Below are 27981 nucleotides of genomic sequence, written 5' to 3'. Positions count from 1 at the left end.
AATGGTCGCTCAACTTTAATTTTTTTCATTAAAATCATTCAACTTTGAATTTTTCCATAAATTATTCTGGGCACTTCAAGAGTTAAAGGACACTAGAGATATGACGTGACTTCCACGTCAGCACTATTCAAGTTTCACTGTTGATCGAAATGACATGCTGATGATACTTAGCTGATCGAAACGACACGTGGCTTTCACCTAACTGACACGTGTCGCTTCAATCAGCGATGAAAAGTTGATTATTGTTGATGTTGCAGTCACGTCACTTTTCCAGTGTGTTTTTGCTCTTGAAGTCACTAGAGTGACTTTATTGAAATAAAATTCAAAACTTATTAATTTTATTGAGATAAATTGAAGAAGAGTGACCATTTTAAAACAACTATAAAAATTTAATGACCAACTGTGTATTTAACTCGAGCTTAACAGGTAGTTGTTGTTCCATGTGCATTTCGTATCTCTATTCATCATGTATGGACTTGGATGACTTACTTTGATCTTTTGGTTTTGGCCTACTATATTACCAGGTCCCTGAACTTGTCCAAAATAGTAGATTGGCTCCCTGAATTTTGCAAGTGTCTCACCAGCTCCCTAAACTTGTCTGTAAAAGTAGATTACCTCCCTGAACTTTGCAAGTGTCTCGCTAACTCCTTAAACTTACTTATTCTGTAACAAATAAATATAAGAAACTTATTAAACCTAAATTCTATAAATACGTCTTCATCTATTCGAGAGATAATTTTTTCGCTTCTCCTGCCTTTCAAGCTATTATAAGAGTTAGTATTGTAGGTTTGAGGTGAGGGTCGAGAGTTAGTATTATGGTTTTTGTATTTAGTTGTTACAGAATAAGCAAGTTTGGGGAGTTGGTGAGACACTTGCAAAGTTCAGAGAGCCAATCTACTATTTTGGACAAGTTAAAGGAGCCGGTGATTTATTAGGCCTTTGGTTTTATATCATTTGATAAGTAAGGATGACAACGGGTAAGTAAGGGATTTTAAGGACCCAAATGGATTTCCAAGTATTCGAGAGAGGGTCGGATCTGTTGAGGGTAAAGGCTTCAAAGGCTAATTTGCGAGAATAAGTTCCATTGTTAGTCAGGGCCCAGCAATGCCTATCTTTGTCTTCCTCTTGATTACTAATCTTAACTCCCCTGATTCTAAGGAGAGTATTCAGGCTAAAGAAGGTATCAAACTTTGACCAAATCTAGTCCCCATCAGAGTCCACCACATCGGCAATCCTCCAGTTGTGGATATTACTAGGCGGGGGGGGGGGGGGGGGGGAGCTACAAACATCTACAAGCGGTTTATCTCCAATCCAGGTGTCATTCCAGAAGCTGATGGACTTGCCATTACCCAACTCCAGGCCAACCCCCGAGCAGAATTCAGCAAACACAGCGCTAAGCCTTTTCCAGAGGAAAGAACAATTGACAACTCTCTCCTTAGGGCCCCCAAATATTTTGTCTTTCCGATACTTACCACAGAGCAGACGAACCCAAAGAGAAGAGGGGCATTGCCACATTCTCCAGAGGAGCTTCATTAATAAAACTTTGTTGTTGTCCTTAGCTTGTCTAATGCCGAGATCCCCCATGATTTTAGGCTGGTAGACCTCCTTCCAAGGGACCAGGTGAATCTTTTTTCCCTCTCCAGACCCTCCCCAAAGGAAACGCCGGTTAGTTTTGTCAAGCTCATTGAGAACCGGCTCAGGCAATTTACAGGCTTGCATGATATGATTGGGAGCCGCGCAATTGATAGACTGAATTAAAGTTAGACGGCCTGCCAGGGAAAGAGAATTAGCTTTCCAACTAGCACACAACCCATTAGTTTTATCCAGAGTCTCTTTAAAAGAGGCTTTGGAAACTCTGTCGCTGTGGAGGGGAACCCCAATATACTTACCCAAAGAGTGAGTAAGAGGAATGCCGGAAAGATCACTAAGCCTTTTACAAACGCTTTTATCCATGTTCTTAGAGCAAAGCATACGAGACTTTTGGATATTAATCTTCTGGCCAGAAGCAGCGTAGAAGCAATTAAGGATATCCATAACCACACCAACTTGCTCCTCATTCCTTTCCACAAAGATCATCACATCGTCAGCGAAGAACAAATGGGAAATAGGAGGGAAAAACTTGTTAATGGACACAGGATGGAGAATCCCCTTGCTCACAGCCTCTTGAATTAGGTGAGACAGCCTCTCTATAGCAATAACAAAAAGGAAGGGGCTCATAGGATCCCCTTAACGGATACCCCTGGAGGGAGAGAACGCATCAGACATATCTCTATTGATCAAAACCTGGAAAACATGAGAAGAAATGCAATCCTCAATCAATCTCCTCCAGTTCTCCGGGATACCAGCTCTCTTTAAACTATCCAGAAGAAAACTCCAATTTAAGCGGTCATAAGCTTTCTCCAGATCTAGTTTGAGCGCCACGATCCCTTTCTTATCTTTCCTCATTTGCATGGAGTGAACCACCTCCTGGGCAATAACCACATTGTCCATCATTTGCCTGCCAGGAACAAAACTACCTTGATTTTGGCTAATAATCTCAGGAAGGATACGCCGGAGCCTATTAGCCACAATCTTAGTGATAGCTTTATATAACACATTGCACAGACTGATCGGCCTCATTTGTAAAAAGGAGGAAGGTTTTTCAACTTTAGGGATCAGAACCAGGAGGGTTTTATTCACCAGCCTAATATCGTTGGATCGTTCGAAAACACCTATAACAAAACTGTAAATGCCTTCCTTCACCGTATCCCAGTGTTTATGGTAAAAACTAGCAGGAATACCATCGATCCCCGGAGCCTTAGTAGCTCCAATACTGGTGAAGGCCAGATCAATTTCTTTCTGGTCAATAGGATGAAAAGCTTCTTTAATAGCATCCTCCTCCAGCCTAGGAAAGGAGATCCCAGATTGGGCTTTGTCCAGATCCACCTCTTCCTCTTTAAAGAGGTCTTTATAGAAATCAAGGGCAAGGCGACGAATATCTTCGTCCTCATAGACCCAATCACCATTGGAATCTTTAATATCATCGATCCGATTCCTCTGCCTCCTAATAATAGTAGAAAGGTGGAAAAACCTGGTATTCCGGTCACCGTCCTTAATCCAAGCCTTTCTAGATTTCTGGAACCAAAGAAGCTCTTCCTGTCTAAGCACAACTTCCAACTCGTTCTGGAGAGATCTAAGATGACAATTCAGACTGTGATCGAAACGAATCTCCAAACAGCGTTGAATGCCATCAATTCTTCTTAACAGTTTATTTTTCCTCCTGATAATATGGCCAAAGATGTTTTTATTCCATCCCACCACATTCCTTCTGAACCCTTTAGCGGCAAGGAGAACATTAGAATGAGGTTGCCAATTGTTTTTCACAAAAATTTTAAACTCAAGATGGGATTCCCAAGCAACAAGATACCTAAAAGGTCTATTCCCTTTACGCTTATGACAATTAACCAGCTTAAAGAGGATAGGACAATGGTCAGAATGCCGGAAAAGGAGATTCAGCACGTTCACCTCGGGAAATCTATATATCGCAGCAACATTTGTGTAAACTTTATCCAACCGAACAAAAACGCTATTCCTTTTCCAAGTAAACTTGTGACTAGTGGCTCCCAGGTCCGACAGCCCGCATAAATCCATATCCTGCTTGTGATTTAGGCACCGGTTCACATAATGATTACCCCCCCCCTTTCTGATCACTCATAAGGGCAATATCATTAAAGTCCCCAGCAACCAACCAAGCATCCACCATGCTTACACTCATAGAGTACATGATCTCCCATAACATTTTTCGGTTAGTCAAAACAGGATCGGCATAAACAAAGGTGACAAAGAAAGGTTTATTACCAGGGTAACACACCTTACTATGAATGAATTGATTATCCATACTGATAATGTCAATATTAACACGACCTGGCTTCCAAAAAATCCAAATCCCCCCTGCCCGACCAGTAGCCTCCGATCTAACACAACTCCAATTCTTAAACTTTCTAACCACTTCATCTGTTTTGGAACCACTAACCTTGGTTTCCAGAAGAGCAAAACAAGAAGGATTAAATTGCTTAATTAGATCATTAACATGGATGCGGGTCGCCTTGCTAGCCGCACCTCTAACATTCCAAACAAAAAAGTCCATCAGAAAGGAAGACTACTGACACAGGCCCACACCCTAGATCAGGTATTTATTCGGGGCTCCTGAGAGCCTAGATGAAGTGCCAGAAGGCCCCCTTTTACCCCAAGAATCCAAATAACTATGGTTTTTTTTAGGGTTAGCCTTCGGTTTCTTCATATTCAACTTGTTCACTCCCATAGATTTTCCAATTGGGCCATCAACAATAGTTTTCGAATTACTCACCTCATTGTTCATCACTTTTCCTGTTGAGCCAAAGACCTGGCGGCTCCCTTTGACAACAGATTTGGAGACAAAAAAGAGGATTAATAGATTCACCTAGGATGGAAGCTGGCTCGGCCGATTCAAGGCCTGGCATGCTTAACTCCATATGCTCATTTGAAAGATCTGACTCTTGTCCCTCCTCAATAGTCAGGACTCCAAACCTTGACCCTGAACCGGAAGCAGAATCAATGCCAGCGCCACTCTTAATGACAGGGGGCTTGACCTTAATCTCAGGAGCAATTTGGAGAGAGGTCATCTCCTTACTGATATCTGGAGAGTGATTCCTAGCAGCAGTTGCCCGTGGCTTCCTTCTGACCGACCTTTTGGCAAGCATCCATGGGCCAAAATTCCTCCCTTCACCTTGACTCTCATCAGCTCTACCTATGTTAGACTCCACCACTTCCTCAACCACCTTCCTTCTTTTAGGACATCCATCATAAGTATGGCCAAACATGTCACACTCATAGCAGATATTGTGAATACCTTCATATTCAATATGAAAAACCTTATTCTGAACGCAGAATTTAGATAGAAGAGGCTTAGCAAGATCAATGTCAATACAAACCCTGGCAAACTTGCCCCTCACTGCCCCAACGGTAGTTTTGTCTACATGGTGAACTTTCCCAACAAGGCCACCAATCTTATTCAGAAATCTTTCGTTATAGTATTCAATAGGAAGACTTGGGAATCTGACCCAAGTAAGGATCCTATTTACAAAGCAGTCATAAGGATTAAAATTTGGGACCCATGGCCTCAGCACCAATACATGATTGGAAATAATATAAGGTCCACCATTAACAACTGCGTTAAAATCTTTTGTCCTTGTAAATTTAATGACATAATAGTCATTCTCAAGGTCCGTGATGGTAACCTTCCCTTTCTTCGCCCATTGTGCCTGGATCCTCTGTGCAAAGTAGTTAAAGCTAATCCTTTTTCCAAGCACAGTGACAATTAGGGATAATTTCCACTTCGATCTGAGGACTCGTTTATCTTCAGAGGAGAGACGGATCACAGGACACAACGGGTCCTCTTGCTCACCATCCTCCACATCAAAGTCGGAAAATGCTTCCTCAGACTCATCCTCGATAATGTCATCCTCCAACATGGGCTCCTCCTCGACCACCCCTTATACCTTATCTCTCCAGGAGGATTTTCCCATACCATTCTCAAAAGTGAAATTTTTAATCGTATCCACAGATTTCCAAGAACCTGGATTAGCATTAGGATATATAGGAATTTGACCCGCAGCCCCTTGGGCCAACGGTCCGCCCATCGGGACAGCATCCGCCTCAAAAACTACCCTAGAGCAAGGGGCCATTACCGAAATTCCTGTTTGGGCAGCGGCCATCGCTGCTGGCACAATTGCGACCGGGCTACCCGTAACCGCACAGCCCTTTGGGCCACATCCCTGCAAGACGCGGGCTAAATCCCCCGCAGGATCCGCGTGCCCCTCGCAAGCCCCCGCGCCTGCGCCCCTAACCAGCCCTCCCTTGGCACCCATCGGCCCCCCGCACTCCTCATCCTTCCCATCCCCGCCAGATCCACCCTCCACCGATACATCCCACCACTCTTTTGCCTTCTCCGCCCTCCAATCTCCACCGCCTACCGTGTCAGACCCCGGACCTGGCCCCTCACCACCCTTGCGGGCCCGCGCGGTAAGAACCCCAGCTCCAGATCTGGAAACCGGACTTCCTGCCGCAAACGCCAGCATCCCGCCCCCATCACAACCCAAATCCGCAGCCCACACAATCCTTTCCCTGGCCTGCACCGCCCCTTCACCCCCAACGCCATCCACAGACGCCGCCGGATCCGATCTCTCATCCCCCATAGGAGCTGATCTCCCTCTCTCCCTGCTCCGATCCCTCAACCTCTCACCACTCCCACGCCTAACGCACGACAAGGAGGCCGAACCCCCATCTCCCTCCGTCAACTCCCCCTCCGGTCCTGGATCCGCAACCCTCGCCCTCCCAGCCGTCCGATCCCCTATCCCCTACACCGATCGGCCGCCATCTCCCCCCAACGCCCCTGTCGCCCTTGACTTCGCCGTTTTCTCTCTTTCTTTCGCCATAGGAATATAATTAATTTTAATCCTTGATCTTTATCAAAATAAAGACTATTAATTATAAATTTATTATTTCAAAAAAATTATCAATAGAATGAGATTTCATGCGGATATTTCAAGAAACGTATCATCCATGTATCAACAAGAATAACTAGATGAATATGGTAAAAGAATCCCATAGATGAAGAACTTTTTCAGCATGAATTAGAAGTTCTTTTGCATTCCATGTACATGTAATAGGGGTCATTTTCAATTTTCTGGTGATTTGCAAAACCTTAAAAGAACAAGAAAATCAATATCCATAAGCATGAAATATATATGCTAATAAGTCAGATCTTTGTTTAGTCCCTTTTTGGTTTGTAATTGGCTGATACAAATCTAATAAGCCTGAACTAAATTTTCTTTTTTAATTTGGAACATAAAGACGCCATATTAGAGCATTTTTCCTGTATGTAATAAAAATCAGGCAAATCCTTTAATCAGAAGTAGAGCAAAGACTTAAGCATCTATGGCCAAAACTATTACTTAAGTTAACTAAAAGTCCCTGCTAAACGAGTGTCTGGGGAAGGGTCCCGCCACAAGGGTGTATTGGAGACAAGCCTTCACCAGCCAATTTTTTGTGGTAAGAGGCCGCTCCTAAGACTCGAATCCATAACCTCTCGATCACACGGCAACAACGTTTACCATCGCGCCAAAGCTCACCTATCTTGAGAATATATGCTTCAAACAAAAATGTTCAAGTGTATGGAACCATAACTTAGGCCATTAACTTTCCTTTTTGTTTGAGGTGTTTGTTTAACAAAGATAAAGTAACAAAATAGGTTTATAGTTGTTTGGAAGTATCTATTTAGACTCCATATATAAAATAACACCAATATAGATTTAACGTTTTAAAAAATATTAATTTAAGTTTCGATAACTGAACGTGACACACCATTCATATTACTCGGCTAAGTTCTGATTTCTCTCTCCATGTACAATTGACAGACCGCTATCGAAGTATAAATTGGTATCTTTTTTAAAGGTTAAACCTCTATGTGTACTATTTTGTACATGGAGCTTAAATGTGAGCTGCTAAATACCGCCATGAAATTCCTTTTCACCGCCACTTTTGGACTTTTTTGCCCTTCTCATAATTTTGATCAAAAACTGAAAATTCTCTCTCCAAAATTATAAACCCGAACAACAATAACTGAAATTATGAAAATAATTGATGTGTGACAATCCGAACCCCGAAAATAGATGATTACGAGTCGGAAACATTAAGATTTACATCTTTTTATCAAAGAACTCATGAAAATAATACATATTTTTCATGACGATTTTGAATTTTTCGTCTCAAAAAATAGGAGAATTTTTAATTTTTCGTCACAAAAAATTGAATGATTTAGTATTTTTCATCACTAAAAATTTTACGATTTTGCATATTTCAAAATTTAGCCTAAACGGATGCGACATACCATTCCCACCATGGTGGGAACGGATGCGGCATCCGTTCCTGCCATGGTGGGAATGGTATGCCGCATCCGTTCCCACCATGGCTGGAACGGATGCGGCATATCATTCCCACCATGGCGGGAACAGATGCGGCATACCATTCCCACCATGGCGGGAACGGGTGCCGCATCCGTTTAGGCTAAATTTTGAATTTTCTCTCAAAATTTTTTTTCCCAATTTTGACAAAAAAATTATGCTAAGGGCAAAATGGTCCAATGGGTGCGGTGATAAGGAATTTGGGTGCGGTATATAACAATACCCAGCTTAAATTGATACTTCCCAAAAACATAAGCATATTTTGGTATCTTATCGGGAAACTTGTTTTTTTTACCGTTAAGTAATGGATGGAATACTTGGCGGATAAGAAACTCAATTAATTAAGTGTATTAAAATTTTATATAATTAAAAAAGATAAGGTGCAAATATGTCTCTAACGTTTATAGTCATGAGAAATTTTATCTTTAACGTCTAAAATAGTGCAATTTTAACCCTAACATTGGCAGCAAATAGCAATTTTACCCCTAACATTGACAAATTGAGTCAATTTTATTACTATGAAACACATATATTTTGCTCTTTATTATGCATCAATTGGATATCAATTGGTTCTGTAAAAAATATATTTTATATTTTTGTGTGATTTAATAATAGAATTGGAGATTTATATTTATAAATTTGGCGAAATATTAGAATTTTTTTTATCCAACTCGTACAAAAGACAAAAGACAGTATACTTTTTAACTTTAAAAAATCATATTTATTCATGTGTTTGTGATCTGTTACTAATCAATGATAAAAATGGTAAAGGTAAAATTACACCATTTTAAACGTTAAAGGTCAAATTACTCCTAAATATAAACGTTACAGGTACTTTTACACCTTATCACATTGAACAAAAAGCAATTTGTAATTATAACATATCATTCTTTTATTAATTAGATAATGAAATTACATTAATATATTAGTTCGCTTTACAAATGGAGTAAATGTGTCTAAAAGATTATAAAAGTTTAATTTGGGTAGTTAATAGAGAAAACATAAACCCGAGCTTAATATGGTTAAATAAACCCGAGCTTAATATGGTTAAATGTACCATGGATAATTGAATTTTATTATTGTCTCAAAATGGTCGCTCAACTTTAATTTTTTTCATTAAAATCATTCAATTTTGAATCTTCTCTCAAATTATTCTGGCAACTTCAAGAGCTAAAGGACAACAGAAATATGACGTGACTTCCACGTCAGTACTAATCAAGTTTCACTGTTGATCGAAATGACAGGCAGCTAATACTTAGCTGACCAAAATGACACGTGGCTTTCACCTAACTGACACATGTCGCTTCAATCAGCGATGAAAGTTGATTATTATTGATGTGACAGTCACGTCACTTTTACAGTGTGTTTTTGCTTTTGAAGTCACCAGTGACTTTATTGAGATAAAATTCAAAATTTATTAATTTTATTTAGATAAATTGAAGAAGAGTGATCATTTTAAAACAACTATAAAAATTTAGTGACCAATTGTGTATTTAACTCGAGCTTAACAGGTAGTTGTTGAGCCATGTGCATTTCTTATCTCTATTCATCATGTATGGACTTGGATGACCTACTTTGATCTTTTGGTTTTGATCTAATATATTACCAACTCTCTGAATTTGTCCAAAATAGTAGATTGGCTCTCTGAGCTTTACAAGTATTTCACCAACTCCTTAAACATACTTATTTCGTATCACCAGCTCCCTAAACTTGTCCATAAAAGTAGATTAGTTCCCTAAACTTTGCAAGTGTCTCACCAACTCCTTAAACTTGCTTATTCTGTAACAACTAAATACAAAAACTTATTAAACCTAAATTCTAAAAACACGTCTTCATCTATTCGAGAGATGATTTTTTCGCTTCTCATACCTTTCAACCTATTATAAGAGTTAGTGTTGCAGGTTTGAGGTGAGGATCGAGAGTTAGTATTAAGGTTTTTATATTTAATTGTTACAGAATAAACAAGTTTGGAGAATTGGTGAGACACTTGCAAAGTTTAGGGAGCTAATCTACTTTTATGGACAAGTTTAGGGAGTTGGTGATACGAAATAAGCAAGTTTAGGGAGCTGGTGAGACACTTGCAAAGTTTTTAGAGAGCTAATCTACTATTTTGGGCTAGTTAAAGGAGCTGGTGATCTATTAGGCCTTTGGGTTATATCATTTGATAAGTAAGGATGACAACAGGTAGGGTACCCGCAAGTAATGTTAATCCTATTTACTTACTCGGTTATTCTTTAATTACTTATACGCGTTTCATTATCCTAATAGGTATACTTTTTAAATTCCATACTCGTCCCATTTAAATCACGGGTACCCGCGGATATCTTTATTCGTTAAAAAACAACGCATAAAATAAATAAATTATAAATCCAACAAAACATAAATTTAATAAACCATTTATAAATTTAACAAACATTTAAATTCAATATGCTTAATCGCTCAAATTATCAAGAAACTATAACACATTAAAAATAATCATAAGAAGTCCATTCTGATACAATGATAATATTCACGTTTTCTCTCATTTGATGTCTACATTCATCAACCTTCAAAAACATAAAATTTATGTGTTCAAATACATGTCGGGTATCGGGTACCCTAGAGGTAATCCCATACCCGCACTGTACCCGCCACAAGTAATTTTTTGGATCCCATATCTTTTTATACAAGGTTCGAGTACTCCCATTAAGATCAAGTAATGTCGGGTTGACGTGAACTCATAATCGTTACCTTACCATTCCTATTGAGTGACTAACTAATGCACTATACTTAAATGCAATTTTTTTCTTTTTTCTCTATTTGCTTGTTTCATATTCATATGGTTTTTAATGTCAAATTTCTGTAACACCTTAACTATTTAATAACTTAAGCACATTATAGGGTGTTGTTATTTACCGTCCCCATTTTACTTATTACCGTCCCATATTTGACAATTTTTCCCTTTTTATTTTATTTTGATCAAAAATTGAAAATTCTTTATCTCTCCCGAGTAAAACCGAAATTCTAAAAAAAATGGACCCGAGAACTCCGGAAATGAACGATTTCGAAGACGAGCTAAAAAATGGACCCGAGAATTCCGGAAATGGACGATTTAATTTTTTTATACTCGTATTTGGCTTGGGCGGGAGATTCATCCGCCTAATAGGCGGATGACAAGTTCCGTCTCCAAATCCAGAGACAGAACTCGTGTTTTCAATGAAAATTTTAAAAAAACGTAATTTTCCAGTAAATTTGCCGTAATTTCCCGTCATGATTCTCGTGTAGGGGTTTGTGATTTTTGGAGAGATTAGAGAGAATGAGAAATTTTGATTCAAAAAATGAAAAGGGGAAAAACGTTAAAAGGGACGGTGATAAGTAAAAGGACAACGATTAATAGCAATCCACTACTAAATAAGGAGGTATTTCAATTTGTGCAAATCAAAGCAAAACATTGTTTTTTTGACCTATTTCTTCACGTTTTATGATATTGACATTTGCAATTAAAGAGGTGAAATCTTGCTTTACTTATTTGTATTATGCCATTCATGTGGAGTTAAATGTTGACTGAATTTTGATGTTATTTTATGATGGTTACTTTGTCTCAATAAAATTATTTAATTTTGAATTTTGTCTCAATTAAATCACTTTAGCGATTTCAAGAATAAAAAGACACTGAAAAAGTGATGTGGCTACCATATCATTGCGAAATTATTAAAAACACATGATTCTCCATGTCAAACGATGTACCTTCCATACATATTTTGACATGTGTAATACGGACCCACACATATTATAAGAGGCCCTACTATTTTATTTATTCAGTGGGATCACAATACACGTGTCCAAATGTGAATTGAGGGTCCTCCAAGTGATATGGAAGACCGGATGCTTAATATAAGAACTCTCATATACATCATTAGTAGTCAAGTTTCACCGCTGAACGAAACAACACATAGTTGTCACGTGGATGACATGTGGCTGTCACCTAACTGACCGAAACGACAAATGGCAACTAAGTAGCAGCCACATGTCGTTTCGTTCAGCTATATGGTAGTCGTTTGTCATTTCGATCACTACTGAGAGTTGACTACTACTGACATAGCAACCACGTCACTTTTTCGGAGTCTATTTACTTTTAAAGTCGCTGAAATGACTTAATTGAGAGAAAATTTAAGGTTGAATGATTTTATTGAGACAAATTAAAGTTGAGTAACCATTTTGAGATAACCATGAAAATTCAATGAAGAACAATGCTTTTAACCTCATTCATGCGGGTATGTATTTGAAAGTCTTCATTTCGTCTGTATTTGAAATTATATTTTTACGGTTCGAATTAAGGATTTTACAGTTCCCCTATAGTCACGTTATAAAGTCGTTATTCATTTCGTCAGTATTTGAAATTATATTTTTTTACAATTTGAATTAAGGGTTTTACAGTTTCCATATAGTCACGTTACACATAAAAAAACTCCTTTCAAATTCATCAACATATGTGAAATTAGTAACACTTTAAACAGATGCTTTTTACAGAAAAATCAACTAATATCTGCTATTTATCAGTAACAGCAAATAGCTAACAGTAGCAGCAAACAGAAGCAGGTGAAACAAACTGACCCTAAATCTATATAATGCTTGGGAAAGCATATTTACAAAAATTGTTTTAAAGTGATAAAGCAAGACACAAGTAAAGCTAATCCTAAAGAAAATAAGGCAAAAAAAACATAATCAAGCTATTCAACTTTACGGGTTAAGAAATGAAGTTTAGTGGTCACAATGTTAAAATGAGTAAAGTTCAGTAGTCATGGGTGTAATTTATCCGAACTTTACATGTTTTAATGATCAAGTGCCTGATCAATTATTTTTCAACATTGAGCTTTTGATCATTGATTTCGTTATGGATTCGGCCCTTATTGAACTTTTTTATGGAGTTTGGATGGCACGTCCTGTAAGGGCGATTCGACATATTGTTGTGGACAAATAAAAATACGAGTTTCTCGACTAAACAAGATAGAAAGTAAAAAGTAAAAAGAAATTATAGAAATCAATTTTCAGTAGGTTCTTCCAAACTCAGTCTTCTCCTCTCACATTTCGCGATTTGCAGCATCAGAATCGTCAAATCGATCTTCTCCCTTAATACCAAAATCCATTTCCAGGAGGTTCTTCCAAGCTCGATTTCCAGCTTGGAAGAACCTACTAGAAATCAATTTCTATCCGTAACGAAATCAACGATCAATAGCTCAATATGGAAAAATAATTAATCATGGATTTAATCCTTAAAACATGTAAATTTCAGCGGCTTAATTGGCCTTATTCAATAGATGGTACTGTCTATAGTATATAGATTAAATGTATATATTGATAGTTTAACCATAAAATGGCTTAATACATTAAACCTCTCTGTTCAAAAAGTTTGATTGACCTCCTGAATTTACATGTTGTCTCGTTGGTCACCTGAATTTGTTTAAAGTGACTTATTTGCCCCTTAACTTGCTTATAATGATCCATTTGGCATTGAACTTGTTTAAAATGATATATAAGCAATTTGTCTAAATTTGTAAAAAAAATCAAAACTTAAAAAATAAAGGGTAAAGTACAAAAAAAAACCATGTGGTTTCCGACTTTTGCAAACAAGGTCCCGTGTTTTAAAAGCGTACATACGAGGGTCTGTGGTACCAGCCGTTAACAAAGAAGGTATTTTTTTAGTGTTTGTTGAAATGTCTAAATGAGATAATTATGTAGCTTTTTTCATTGGTGGCATTTTCCTCTTTTCACAGCAAATACGTTCACAAGGCCAAAATTTTACTTGACAAATTTAGTTCAGTGCATATAAAATTGAGAAAGAACTTTCCCAAGCATTAGCAATCCAACAAAGCCTACCAACTCAATACTTAGAACCATTATAAATACTTAAAGACATATCACAATGAACTGCAATCCTGGAAATTTTGAACCAGAGGCTGTATGGACCAAAAAAGAAGAGGAAGAGCGAATTTGGGGGATGAAATTTCTCAAGCCTTTTATACCACAATTGGGATGCGAAAGGACGAAATTGCCTTTGGTGCAATTTTCAGTCAAAGTGCCAGGTCAGCCCAACTTAACGGCATCCATAAAAAATCTCTTCTTTGTTAACGGCTGGTACCACAGACCCCGTTTGTACGCTTTTAAAACACGGGACTTTGTTTGCAAAAGTCGGAAACCACAAGGTTTTTTTTGTATTTTACCCAAAAATAAAAGCATAATTCGTGATTCTAAGTCTTTAAAACAAATTAACTTTCTATTTTGTACATCTTTACAAGATTTTTATAGATTTAGGGGCATAATCATGACATTTTAAGTAAGCTTAGGGGGGCTAATATGACAACATGTAAGTTTAGAGGTCAATCAAGCTTTTTGAACAAGTTCAGAGAGCAGTCAGCCCCATAAAACCCTTGAAATTTAAATCCACAACTAATAGTTGTATTATCTAATTATTAATATTTTTTAAGCCCCGTGGGTACCCTTATCCATTATAATCAATAAACAAACAAAAAATATTACAAATTTAACGAAGTATGAATTTAATAAATCATCCATTTAACCATTAAACAAATTGAATATTAATCAATAAGAATAAAATAACTTACTGATATCACTAAATGATTGAAAAACAAAAGGTAGAGGTCTAAATCTCACATCTTACATCTCAAAAAAAAATATTTTTTAATTTATAAAAGAGTTCTGGCGGGTAACGAGTAACTGTATTCTGGGGTATTCTCATACCCGTCCTATTACCCTAATAGGTAATGCTTTTGATCTCATACCCATCTCATAGCTTTTTTATTCAGGATACGGGTAGTTCCATTAAAATTGGATAGTACCTGCTTACTCTCCCTAGGAAAAGGGCAGGGCCAGAATTCAAACCAAACCAAACTCTTACTCACGGATATAGTACCCGTTATTATCCCTAGTTTGGACCACAAATTATTCAAATATTTATAGCAAGTTACAAATTTGATTTAATATTAATAAACACAGGAATTATGCAATTTGGTAATGGCCCTTTGCCATTATCCAAATAGTTTATTCTCTTATTGTAGATTTTACAAAAATAAACTTTAAGAATTGGTAGATTTACAAAAACAGTCTATGTGGTTTAAAAGTTTGCAAATAAAAGTTCGTACTTTATAAATTTTGTAGTTAAAGAATATGTGAGTCAATTTTTCGACCAAATAATACTTTTGGTTTAGTTAATTTGCAAAGTTAGACATTAAGTTTTGGATAATTTGCAAAGTCGGTCTTTTAATTTGCTCCAAATCGCTCCATTTTGAAATAAATACTCCCGATAATAATTTTTAAAGGAATTATTGAATTTGTAAACTGCAAAAAAAAAAAACAAAATATAGACTCTTATTTACAAACTTTTACACCATGTAAATTATTTTTGCAAATCGGTCAAACTATAAAGTATGTTTTTATACGTTTCCCTTGTTTCTATTTATGCTTTTATCTGTAAAAAAAAAAAAAACTATGTTTTATCCATGTGATTTATAGGAGAAAATACTCTATCTATATATATATATATATATATATATATATGGGTGAGCGTGGTCCGGTTCGGTCCAAAAACCGAACCAAACCAAATTGAACCGAACCAAATTACCTCTATTTTTTAGGACCAAACCAAACCAAATTATAATTCGGTTTGCTCTGGATCAAACCGAATTTTTTCGGTCAGGTCCGATTTGGTTCATGTTTGGATCAAACAAAGCACTAGAGACCTACAACTACTTGTGCTTTCACTAACTAAACAATTATATAAAGACAATAATCATCCGTTACAAATAATCGGTAGCTAGCTAACTTCCGATTAGCGACGGACAATCATAAATTCATAGGTGATTACTAGGGTGTTTGTTTCTGCTTTTCAGATAAGCGTTTAGCGTTTCACTTCAAACCACATGAAATATATCGTTTGATTAGGTTTATATAACCGCATCGTTTAGCATTTTCTCTAGAAACTGCAGTGTTTTGTGAGCTTTTCATAAACAGATATTTGTACTTATTTGTTATTGAAAAAAATTACATTTCTTATTTCCATAAAATATGTTTCTTCTTTAACATTATTTCTATTTCTATAACATAATTACCGAAAGAACAAGTTTTTATTGCGTTCAATAATTCTTTTATTATTATTTTATTTTTTTTATTAATTTATTAATTTGTGTAATATATTTTTTATTTTATAATTCATTTGTTGATTAATTTAAAACATGTCTATATTATATAGGGAAAAGTACAAAAACAAACCTTGTGGTTACACTTATTTTCGAACAACACTCATGTGGTTTAAAAGTTTGCAAAGTGGTACCATGTACTTCATTCCGTTAGCAAACACATACCAAATTGACTAACGGTGTTAAAAGTCAATGGAAAAAGAGTTAATTTGGTGATTATATTTATTTATTTTTATAAATTGACCCTATTATTATCTAATTATCATAAATAAACCCCAAAATAAAAAATAAAAATCAAATATATCATCTTCTCAATCTCTCTTTAATTTTTTTTCTTATTTCTCTCCCCTCTGTTAATTTCTCTCTCTAAAATCAATTAGAATTCAAATTCCGCATTGCCGCCATTACTTTCCTTCCTTTTCTTATCTTAATTGAACTCAAACGGAAATTATCAGATGAAGAAGAAAAGCAGCTTCCGACTTGATTTTCTAAGCAAATCGATGATGACGACCTCACCAATCTCACGCTGCCCCAATTCATACTGTCTTTCTTTCTTCTTCCAGCGGCGGCCGGAGACAAATATATAAGAAAAAGATTGTGATGAACGGAAAAGGACAAAGTGAACTCTGGAATATGAAATGAACCACACACGCACACTTGTTCGTCCAATAATGCACCACTTTACTCTTTCCCTCTTCTACTACTACTGCTCATCGTCTTGTCACGTGCCCCTACCCACGTGCATAGTCAAATTCTACATTACTCAGCTCTAGCTCTAGCTCAGTTAGTAATGGAAATGGAGTTTTATGTAAATATATAATTTATAAATGGTAAATTAACTTAATTTTGATTAAATCGGGAATAAGATTAGTTTAATGAAGTCATTTCTGATTAGATCGAAAACTAATTAAGAGATGTTACATAATGCATTTTGGTGGGGTTGTTGTCTAGATGTATAGATGGACCGATTGAGTCAAATGATCACAGCAAGAGTAAGAGATGGGGCATGGAAGGGAATACAGATTTCCAAGGAAAGTCCACGTATTTCTCATTTATTCTTCGCGGATGATTTGATCCTCTTTGCAGAAGCAAATCAGAGCCAAATGACAGTAATTAAAGACTGTTTAGATTCATTTTGCACCCTTTCAGGTCAAAAAGTGAGCTTATCCAAGTCAAAGATATGTTTCTCCAAAAACATTACCAGCAGCGTGGCACGAGCCTTGAGTTCCCAATGTGGGATTCCTCTCACGTCTTGCCTAGGAAAACACTTGGGGGTAAACATCCTTCACAAAAGGGCAGGAAAAGCAGATTTTCATGAAAATGTGGAGAAGGTTAGCAGAAGACTCGCTGGGTGGAAAAGTTCCACGCTATCTTTAGCAGGAAGAGCCACTTTAATCCAATCAGTTACGAACGCCATGCCTTCTCACCAAATGAATACAAATTTGCTTCCCAAATCCATAAGCATAAAACTGGATAGTTTGAACAGATGTTTCCTATGGGGAGGACAGCCTAATGCACGAAAGATACACCTGGTTCCTTGGGATCAAGTTTGTCAACCAAAAGAGAATGGAGGACTAGGAATCAGACAAACAAAGGATCAAAATAGAGCCTTGTTGATGAAAATAATTTGGAGAATTATTCGAGAACCAGATTCACTGTGGGTCAAAGTTTTAAAAGGTAAATACTACCCAAATTCAGATTTCTTCTCCTCCACGCAATTGTCAAAACGGTGCTCTTATGTTTGGCGAAGCCTTCGGGCGGTAACTGAAAACTTTCAGCTGGGAACAAGCTGGAGCATAGGTAATGAAAAACACGTCTCATTTTGGAATGACAAGTGGCTAGGAGATGTGGTGCTGAAGGATCATTGCTCGAACATCCCGATCGATCAGTTGATGTTGCGAGTAGCTGACTATGTCAACAAAGAAGGTAACTGAGTTTGGGAAAAATTTGAAAACCTCATCCCTCTAGAAATGTGTCTATATATTACAGCTATCAAGGTAGATATATCAGGCAGCCAAAATGATGAATTAATTTGGGAACCCACTTCTAATGGGAAATTCTCTACCAAAATTGCACACGCAATAGTAGCAGGGGCGGACTGGCAGAGGAATTCTTGGGCTTGGAGCTTTATATGGAAAATCGATATTCCCTATCGAATAAAATGCTTTCTATGGCTAGTGGTACACAATCGATTACTTACCCAACTGGAAAGACAGAGAAGACACCTCAGTGATTCAGCGATTTGCAGTTGCTATAAGCAGTGCGAGGAATCAACTCTTCATCTTTTTCGAGATTGCCCAAAGACTTCTTCCTTCTGGATAGCCATCAGCAGGTCCATGGGAAACTCAACATTCTTTAATCAGAACTGGTCAGATTGGTTACATACAAATTTGAGAAATTCAAATTCCCTCTTCTAGGAGTCCAATTGGAACTCTATTTTTGCAGTGAGTCTATGGAGTATCTGGAGGTGGAGAAACAAGTTGATCTTTGGGAACGAGAGCGACATCCCACGAGACAAGGTTAATTTCATCAGAAATTATGTTATTAACTGTGTGGAGGCTGGGGTGGATACTGCAGATGTGTCTAGAGCACCTAATCAAGAGATATGGGTTAGTTGGCAAAAACCAAACAATCCCTGGGTTAAATTGAACACGGATGGGTCGTGCAATTAGGTTTCGAAAGTAATTGGAGCAGGGGGTCTTCTAAGGGACTCAAACTGAAGGTGGATAATAGGATTTACACACAACATAGGGAAAGGAGACAGTTTTGTAGCTGAGCTATGGGGAATATACAATGGCCTGAAGATCTCAGTTGAACAAGGATATGAATTTATAATTGTGGAATCAGATTGTCTAGAGGTTATTCAATTTCTCAATGGCCGCTTTCAACAACACCAACTCCACCCACAAAGAGTTCTTATCCAGGACATCCTCTCTTTCAAGAGTAAGTGCACTGTTATTTTCAACCACATTTACAGGGAAGCGAACAAATGTGCAGATTGGCTTGCCAAATCGGCTCTAGATGCTAGCAAAGGAGTAACTTCCTTCAGATGCCCTCCAAGCGAGATTCAATAATTACTACAATTAGATTGTAGGAGCATAGGGAATTGCAGATTGATTTCTGTAAATCCGCATTGATTTTCTGTTGTTTGCTTTTAGTAGCTTTCAATTCAAACCAAAAAAAAATAAAAAAAAAAGATGGATAGGATACCAGTGACGAAAATGGAAAATAATGTGCAAACGAAAATAAGAAAAAAAATAGGGGAGATTTAATTGAAAACATGGAAATTTAATTGATTTTAGAGAAAGAAATTAATAGAGGAGAGAGATGGGAGAGAGAAATAAGAAAAAAAATTAAAGAGAGATTGAGAAGATGGTATATTTGATTTTTATTTTTTATTTTGGGGTTTGTTTATGATAATTAGATAATAAGGGGATCAATTTATAAAAATAAATAAATATAAGGACCAAATTAACTCTTTCTCTTTTGACTTTTAACACCGTTAGTCAATTTGGTATGTGTTTGCTAACGGAATGAAGTACATGGTACCACTTTACAAACTTTTAAACCACATTGGTGTTGTTCGAAAATGAGTGTAACCACTAGGTTTATTTTTATACTTTTCCCTATTATATATTTTAAATAATAACAGCAACAGTTCAATATTTTTAACAAACACTAATAATTAAACAACAAATAACTTACTGCAATCGTAAACAGCTAACAGCAACAACAACAACTATTAGCTAACAGATGAACCAAACAGGCTCTACAATACAAATCCATAATTAAATGAGTGTCCTTTATTCGGATGCTTCATAGAAATTAAAGTTGCATCAATCTTTAAAGTGCTGCCAGTAGTGGTTCCTGGAGAAGATCTTCGGCTCCGATAGAATTGTTGTGATTTTCAAACATTCGGGGTCCATTATAGTGCAACAATCCCATATCAGGTCTAACTTGTGCAACCGTGGACACAATCCTAGGTGTAAAATTTTCATTTTGCAATTGAACCGGAGTTCTAAATCTTCCATCTGCTCCGCGAGCTGAACTTGTTCCGATACCGCATCCCACGAATTCTGATACCTAATAACAACACCTCCTGGTCTAAACGCATCATTAACATTACCCTCAATCCCTCTCTGAAGAACTCTAAATCTCGTGGTCTCTGAAACAACTTGTATAAGAACTAAAACACTTTCACGAATATTGGTGGTCACAACACCATTAAATAGTCGGAGATGATTGATTGCAGTCCTAATCGGAGTTGAAATTCCTAATGGAATTCTCGTTCTATCTCCTAAATTCGTATAATGAGTATCAAGTCCTTGCACTCTCACTTTCGTTGTTCCGTCAAAAAGTCCACTGTTTGGTGCTTCAACATTCGGTGGAGAATCTCTGAAGAAGAAAGAGCGACGAGCATCGGCTAGGTAGCCAATAAAATAAGCATTCTCCATATTTAATGCCATTGTGATTGTTTCACCGGAATTTGCGCCAGTCAACTGAACCAAAAGATACCGATTCTGGTTTGTAATGGTGGAGGGTCTCCGAGTTACTAGAATATCGTGGCTTGTAATTCCACTTGATAATTCTCGTCGGAGAGAGGTAATGAATAATTGGTAACTACCGACACTGGCACTGTTCGTTGTGTACGGAATAGTCATGAAACTAGAAGCCATTGCAATACTGAAACATAACCATGTTGTAAACACAATCCAAATTTTCATCTTTTCAACTCAGTGGTTCTCAAATTTTCTTCTCCTGTGAAAATTTATAACAACAGAAAATTAGTAACAAATTTAAATTAACCCTTATTCCTAATAATATTAAACTTCTATTTATTTATTTTCTAAAAAAAATCCACATAAATAAACTCAACGTTGAATATAATATTGGTTTAATTCAAAATAAAACCTTATGGTTTGACTTTTTCGGATCGGTACTTTGAAAAATTTTATTTTTCTGAATTTGATTGATAACGATTTTAAAATTAAAGTTTTTAAGAATTAAAATTGTTTAGTATCATATTTACTATGAAATCACATTTTTTATTTTTCAAAATCATCATTTTTAGAATTTTCTCTTACTAAACATTAACTTTCTCTCGTAAAAAAGCAACACTTAAATGATTCCAAACCTAAAATGTTGAAGAATTAAAATTGCTTAAAATATTATTTAATTCTTAAAAATTATCATTTTGAAATCATTATGAGCCAAATTTAGAAAAATAAAAATTTTACCAACCATAAATACTAACCTGTAAATAATATGAAACTACAGAGTTTTATTTGAAATCAAGTAATACTATTAATTAATAATTAAGTAAGTATATCTCTATAACAGAGATCGAATCTTATGGGTTCAAAACTCAACCCTTTAATATTTTATTAAACAAAAAATATAATACTATTAATTTCTTTCAAAGCAATTGAATATATATATATATATATATATATATATATATATATATATATATATATATATATATATAATGGTTGGCAAAAAAAAAAAGACAAGTTTAATTAATTTCAAAAAAAGCCTCCGTGATTTCACATTTTTACAGATCAGTATCTATAATTTTTTTTGTTACAAAATAAACCATGTGGTTGGCATCCATTAGCCATTTTGAGTTGACTTTGCAAATTTGACCGATAATAACTTCAAAATGAAATTTTTGAAGAATTAAAGTTGTTTAGTATCATATTTATTACGAAACCATATTTTTTATTTTTCAAAATCATCATTTTTGGAATTTTCACACTCTAAATATTAACTTTCTCTCTCGTAAAAAAAACAAGATCTATATGATATCAAACCTAAAAAGTTGAAGAATTAAAGTTGTTTAAAATATAATTTAATTTTTTAAAAAAAAATCATTTTGAGGTCGTTATCTGCCAACTTTGGTAAAGTCAATCCAAACTAGCTAACGATTCTAACTACATAGTTTGTTTTGTAACAAAAATACCATAAATACCGACCTGCAAAAACGTGAAACCACATAAAATTTTATTTAAAATTAACCCTAAATGTCACGTCCGTGACTAAATTTCTAAAATGTATATTTTGATATTAGTATATCGGATAATTATTGGGTATGTGCGGTTAATTTGGTGTTATAGGAAAAGTTTGGAGTTAATTTGGGGATTTTAGATGTAATTAAAAGTTTATGATAATTTTTAAAAGATTATATAAAGATGGAGGATCAAACTGGATTTTATCCAGATTTGGATATATATTTTCAGAGAATTCGTGATGATCATCATCACTTTGATTTCATTTTTCCCTTTTTCTTTTCTTACCCTGCCTCTTCATCTCAATCATCGTTCTTGAACCATTTCTTTGATTTACGAAGATTCGACCGTCCGAATCATGTGAAATGGGAACCATAGTATCCTTATACATAGATCTAAGTCCTAGCCGAAGAGTTTTTGAGTTTCGGCAGTGTTTGGAGGGAAATGGCTTAGACAGAGTTTAGAGGCGAATTGAATGGGTTTGTGGTTTTCAATTAAGAGCCAAGGTAAGTAACTATCAACTATATTTTGAGTTTTATGTATATGGATATATATATAATCAAAGAATTTTCAGAAAGTGATATTTTAAGGTTATGCAGGAATTTTGTAAATCGGGGTTTTTCCCGATTTTGCTTTTTATTGTGAAATTATGGTTCAAATGAAGCTATTGATTATGCTTCTATGTGAATTTCAGATTTTACTTGAATTTGATGGTTTCTTACGAATTGTTTTTGGATTGAGAAATCTATTGTGGTTATTATTGTTATTATTTTGGATTGAAGTCCAAATATGATTGTTATGATACAAAAGGGCTAATTGAAGCCAAATGACTTATGATTATGTAATAGTTTGGAATTTGATTGTGAAAGGAAATTTGAGCACGTTATGATTTTATGATTTTATATCCATCGAGAGTTATCCGGATCAGTGGTTCCATATTTGAAGACCATGTTCAGTGAGGGACATGGCCTGTGTACACAGTCTGAAGACCTATTGGGTATGGCAGTGAAGTGTTGGGTAAGACCATATGGGATAGGCAATGTTAAGAGACGTCTCGATTATATATGTGATTATGGATTGATACTTAAGGGGAAAAACTCGAGGATGGATACAATGTTTTAAGTTCATTTGGATTATGTTTTTGGTTATTATTGATTTTGATATCAGGTTTTACGTTTGATTAAATACGAGTTGGTTTGATAAAACACTTATTTGATTCCAATATTTTATAAGGTTTTGAACTCAAGAATGGATACAATATTATATATTTATTATGTTTTTGGTTTACTACTTAAGTTTTGAGTATATTTTATAAGGTTTGATGATTATATTATACACTTAAGTTTTGAGTATAGTTTATAAGGTTTTGATTAAGCCCTTTATAAACGTATATATGTAGCTATGTTAAGTAAAGTTGGTTTTTATAGCTGATAGTTTCTTACTGAGATTTTTGTCTCACGTTTTTAAATGTTTTAATGTTTTTAGGTGATAAAGTACAGGATATAGAGAAGGTTACCAACCGATTAGGCGAGGTTTGGACGTTGGCTGCTTATTGTTAGAATTATGGTAAGAACTTTGGTATTTCAATTGTAATATATATGATATTATGATATTGGGATAAATTGGAGACTCCTAAGTGTTGATTACAATCTTTCTATTTCACGTCCGATGCCGATTGAGGTCGTCTAGGGTCGGGTGTGACACTAAACGTAACCAAATATTATAGAATTTTTTAATCAATAAATATTAAATGAAAATAAACCTTAAAATATGAAAGAAAGAAGAGAGAGATTTTGATGTACTTACATAATTAGGAAGTGAGGAAAGAGATGATTTTTAGAGTTCGATATCTATTCCTTTTATAGAGAAAAATAATGCTACCTACTTTGTCTCATATTCATTTCTTAATTGTTTAAGGATAAGGATAAACACTAAATTTAAGGGTTACAAATTTAAGAGTTTATAAAAACTCCTTTCAAATTCATCGAACGTAAATGGAATTAGTAACACTCTATTAAATGAATTTTGTAACAAAAAATAAAAGATTGAAATTTAGGGAGTGTCCGTTTGTTTTTAATTTTCGGACCTGTTTTTTTTTTTTTTTGTCTTTTAAGTCAAACATGAGACAAAAAAAATGTTTGGTAAAAATTCGAAACAGATGCTTTTTACAGAAAAATCAATTAATATCTGCTATTTATCAGTAAAAGCAAATAGCTAATAGTAGCAGCAAACAGCAAACATGAGCATGTGAAACAAACAGACCCTAAATCTATATAATGCTTGGGAAAGCGTATTTGCAAAAATTGTTTTAAAGTGATAAAGCAAGACACAAGTAAAGCTAATCCCAAAGAAAATAAGGCCAAAAAAAAACATAATCAAGCTATTCAACTTTACTGTTAAAAAATAAAGTTTAGTGGTCACAATATTAAAATGGATAAAGTTTAGTAGCAATGGGTGTAATTTATCCGAACTTTACATGTTTTAATGATCAAGTTTCTGACCAATTATTTTTCAATATTGAGCTTTTGATCATTGATTTTGTTATGGATTCGGCCCTTATTGAACTTTATTGTCGAGTTTGGATGGCACGTCCTGTAAGGGCGATTCGCCATATTGATGTCGACAAATAAAAATACGAGTTTCTCGACTAAACAAGATAGAAAGTAAAAAGTAAAAGAAATTATAGAAATCAATTTTCAGTAGGTTCTTCCAAGCTCAGTCTTCTCCTCTCCCATTTCGCGATTTGCAGCATCAGAATCGTCAAATCGATCTTCTCCCTTAATACCAAAATCCATTTCCAGGAGGTTCTTCCAAGTTCGATTTCCAACTTGGAAGAACCTACTAGAAATCAATTTCTATCCATAACGAAATCAACGATTAATAGCTCAATATGGAAAAATAATTAATCATGGATTTAATCCATAAAACATGTAAATTACAGCGGCTTAATTGGCCCTATTCAATAGATGGTACTGTCTATAGTATATAGATTAAATGTATATATTGATAGTTACACCATAAAATGGCTTAATACATTAAAAGCTCTCTGTTCAAAAAGTTTGATCGGCCTCCTGAATTTACACCATAAAATGGCTTAATTAGCCACCTGAATTTGTTTAAAGTGACTTATTTGCCTCCTTAACTTGCTTATAATAATCCATTTACCATTGAACTTATTTAAAGTGATATATACTGCAATTTGTCTAAATTTGTAAAAAAAAAAAAATCAAAACTTAAAAAATATAACATTTTGTACATTTTTGTGATTCAAAGTCTTTAAAATAAATTAACCTTCTATTTTGTACATTTTACAAGATTTTTATAGATTTAGGAACATAATCATGACATTTTAAGTAAGCTTATGGGACTAATATGACAACCTGTAAGTTCAGAGGTCAATCAAGTTTTTTTAACAAGTTCAGAAAACTGTCAGAAAGCTTTCTTCTCTGCTGAAAGAGGCGAGGTCTCGATCATTTACAAGTCAGCCCCATAAAACCCTTGATATTTAAATCCACAACTAATAGTTGTATTATCTAATTATTGACATTTTTAAGCCCCGTAGGTACCTTATCCGTTAGAAACAATACACAAATAAAAAATATTATAAATTTAATAAATCATCCATCTAACAATTAAACAAATTGAACAAATTGAATATTAATCAATACGAATAAACTAACTTACTGGTATCACTAAATGGTTGAAAAACAAAAGGTATGGGTCCAAATCTCACATCTTACGTCTAAAAAAAATATTTTTTAATATATAAAAGAGTTCTGGCGGGTAACGAGTAACTGTACCCTGGGGGTATTTCCATACCCGTCCTATTACCCTAACAGGTAATGCTTTTGATCTCATACACATCTCATACCTTTTTATTCAGGATACGGGTAGTCCAATTAAAATTGGATAGTGCCGGTTTACTCTCCCTAATAGCGAAGGAAAAGGGCTAGGCCAGAATTCAAACCAAACCAGACTCTTACTCACGGATATAGTATTCGTTATCATTCCTAGTTTGGATCACAAATTATTCAAATATTTATAGCAAATTTGATTTAATATTAATAAATACAGGAATTATGCAATTTGGTAATAATGGCCCCTTTGCCATTATCCAAATAGTTTATTCTCTTATTGTAGATTTTACAAAAATAAACTTTAAGAATTGGTAGATTTACAAAACAGTCAATGTGGTTTGAAAATTTGTAAATAGAAGTTCGTATTTTATAACTTTTATAGTTAAAAGATATGTGAGTCATTTTTTCAACTAAATAATACTTGTTGTTTAGTTAATATGCAAAGTTAGACCTTGAGTTTTGGATAATTTGTAAAGTCGATCTTTTAATTTGCTCCAAATTGCTCCATTTTGAAATAAATACTCACGATAATAATTTCTAAAGAAATGATTGAGTTTGTAAGCTGGAAAAAAATACAGACTCTTATTTGTAAACTTTTAAACCATGTAAATTATCTTTACAAATCGGTCAAACCATAAAATTTATTTTTATATTTTTTTTATTTATGCTTTATCTGTAACAAAAAAAATAAATAAAGAAACTATGTTTTATCCATGTGATTTATAGGAGAAAATACAATATATATGGTTTAATATATCAAAAGTCTGTTGAACTTGTCAAAAAGGTTAATTGGCCCCTAAATTTATATGATATTTAATTAGTTTCCTCAATTTGCTTAAAATAACCTACTAGCCACCTAAGTTTGTTTAAAGTAACATATTGCCCTTTGAACTTGCTTACTGTAATCCATTTGCCACTTGAATTTGTTTAAAGTGATATATATTGCAATTTGTCTAAATTTATTAAAAAAAATCAAAACTTAAAAAATAAAGATCTAATTCGCGATTTTAAGTATGTAAAACAAATTAACTTTCTAGTTTGTACATATTTATCGCGTTTTTATAGATTTAGGAACTTAATCATGACATTTTAAGCAGATTTAGGTGGCTAATGAGACACCATGTAAGTTCAGAAGGTCAATCAAGTTTTTTAAACAAGTTTAGGAGACAACGAATGTATTAAGCCTATATATAGCAAAATATTAGGATTTCATCAACCTTACAATTCCAGATAAAATTTGATATCTTATTTATTATCCTTTATAAATAATTGGTAGCTAGCTAGCTTCCGAGTAGCGACGAACAATCATAAATTCATAGGTGATTATTAGGGTGTTTGTTTCAGCTTTTCAGATAAGCGTTAATCGTTTCACTCCAAACCGCATAAAATATATCGTTTGGTTAGATTTATATAATTGCATCGTTTAACATTTTCTCTAAAAACTGCAGTGTTTTGAAGCTTTTGACAAAAAGCTCTCTTTTTTAAAGCTTTTCATAAACAAATGTTTGTACTTATTTGTTATTGAAAAAATTATATTTCTTATTTTCACAAAATGTTTCTTCTTTAACATTATTTCTATTTCTATAACATAATTAACGAAAGGACAAGGTTTTATTGCGTTCAATAATTTTTTTTTTATTTTTTTTAGATTATTTTTATTAATTTGTGTAATACATTTTTTATTTTATAATTTATTTGTTGATTAATTTAAAACATGTATTTTAAATACTAACAGAGTTCAGTATTTTTAACAAACACTAATAATTAAACAACAAACAACTTACTGTATTCGCAAACAGCTAACAGTAAGTTGCATCAATCTTTAAAGTGCTGCCAGTAGCGGTTCCTGGAGAAGATCTTCAGCTCCGATAGAATTGTTGTGATTTTCAAACATTCGGGGTCCATTATAGTGCAACAATCCCATATCAGGTCTAACTTGTGCAAC

Source organism: Euphorbia lathyris, chromosome 10 (assembly GCF_963576675.1).
Source record: "Euphorbia lathyris chromosome 10, ddEupLath1.1, whole genome shotgun sequence".
In the NCBI taxonomy this organism is placed as follows: domain Eukaryota; kingdom Viridiplantae; phylum Streptophyta; class Magnoliopsida; order Malpighiales; family Euphorbiaceae; genus Euphorbia; species Euphorbia lathyris.
The sequence above is the reverse complement of the archived record's forward strand: the minus strand, read 5'-3'. Positions refer to the sequence as shown.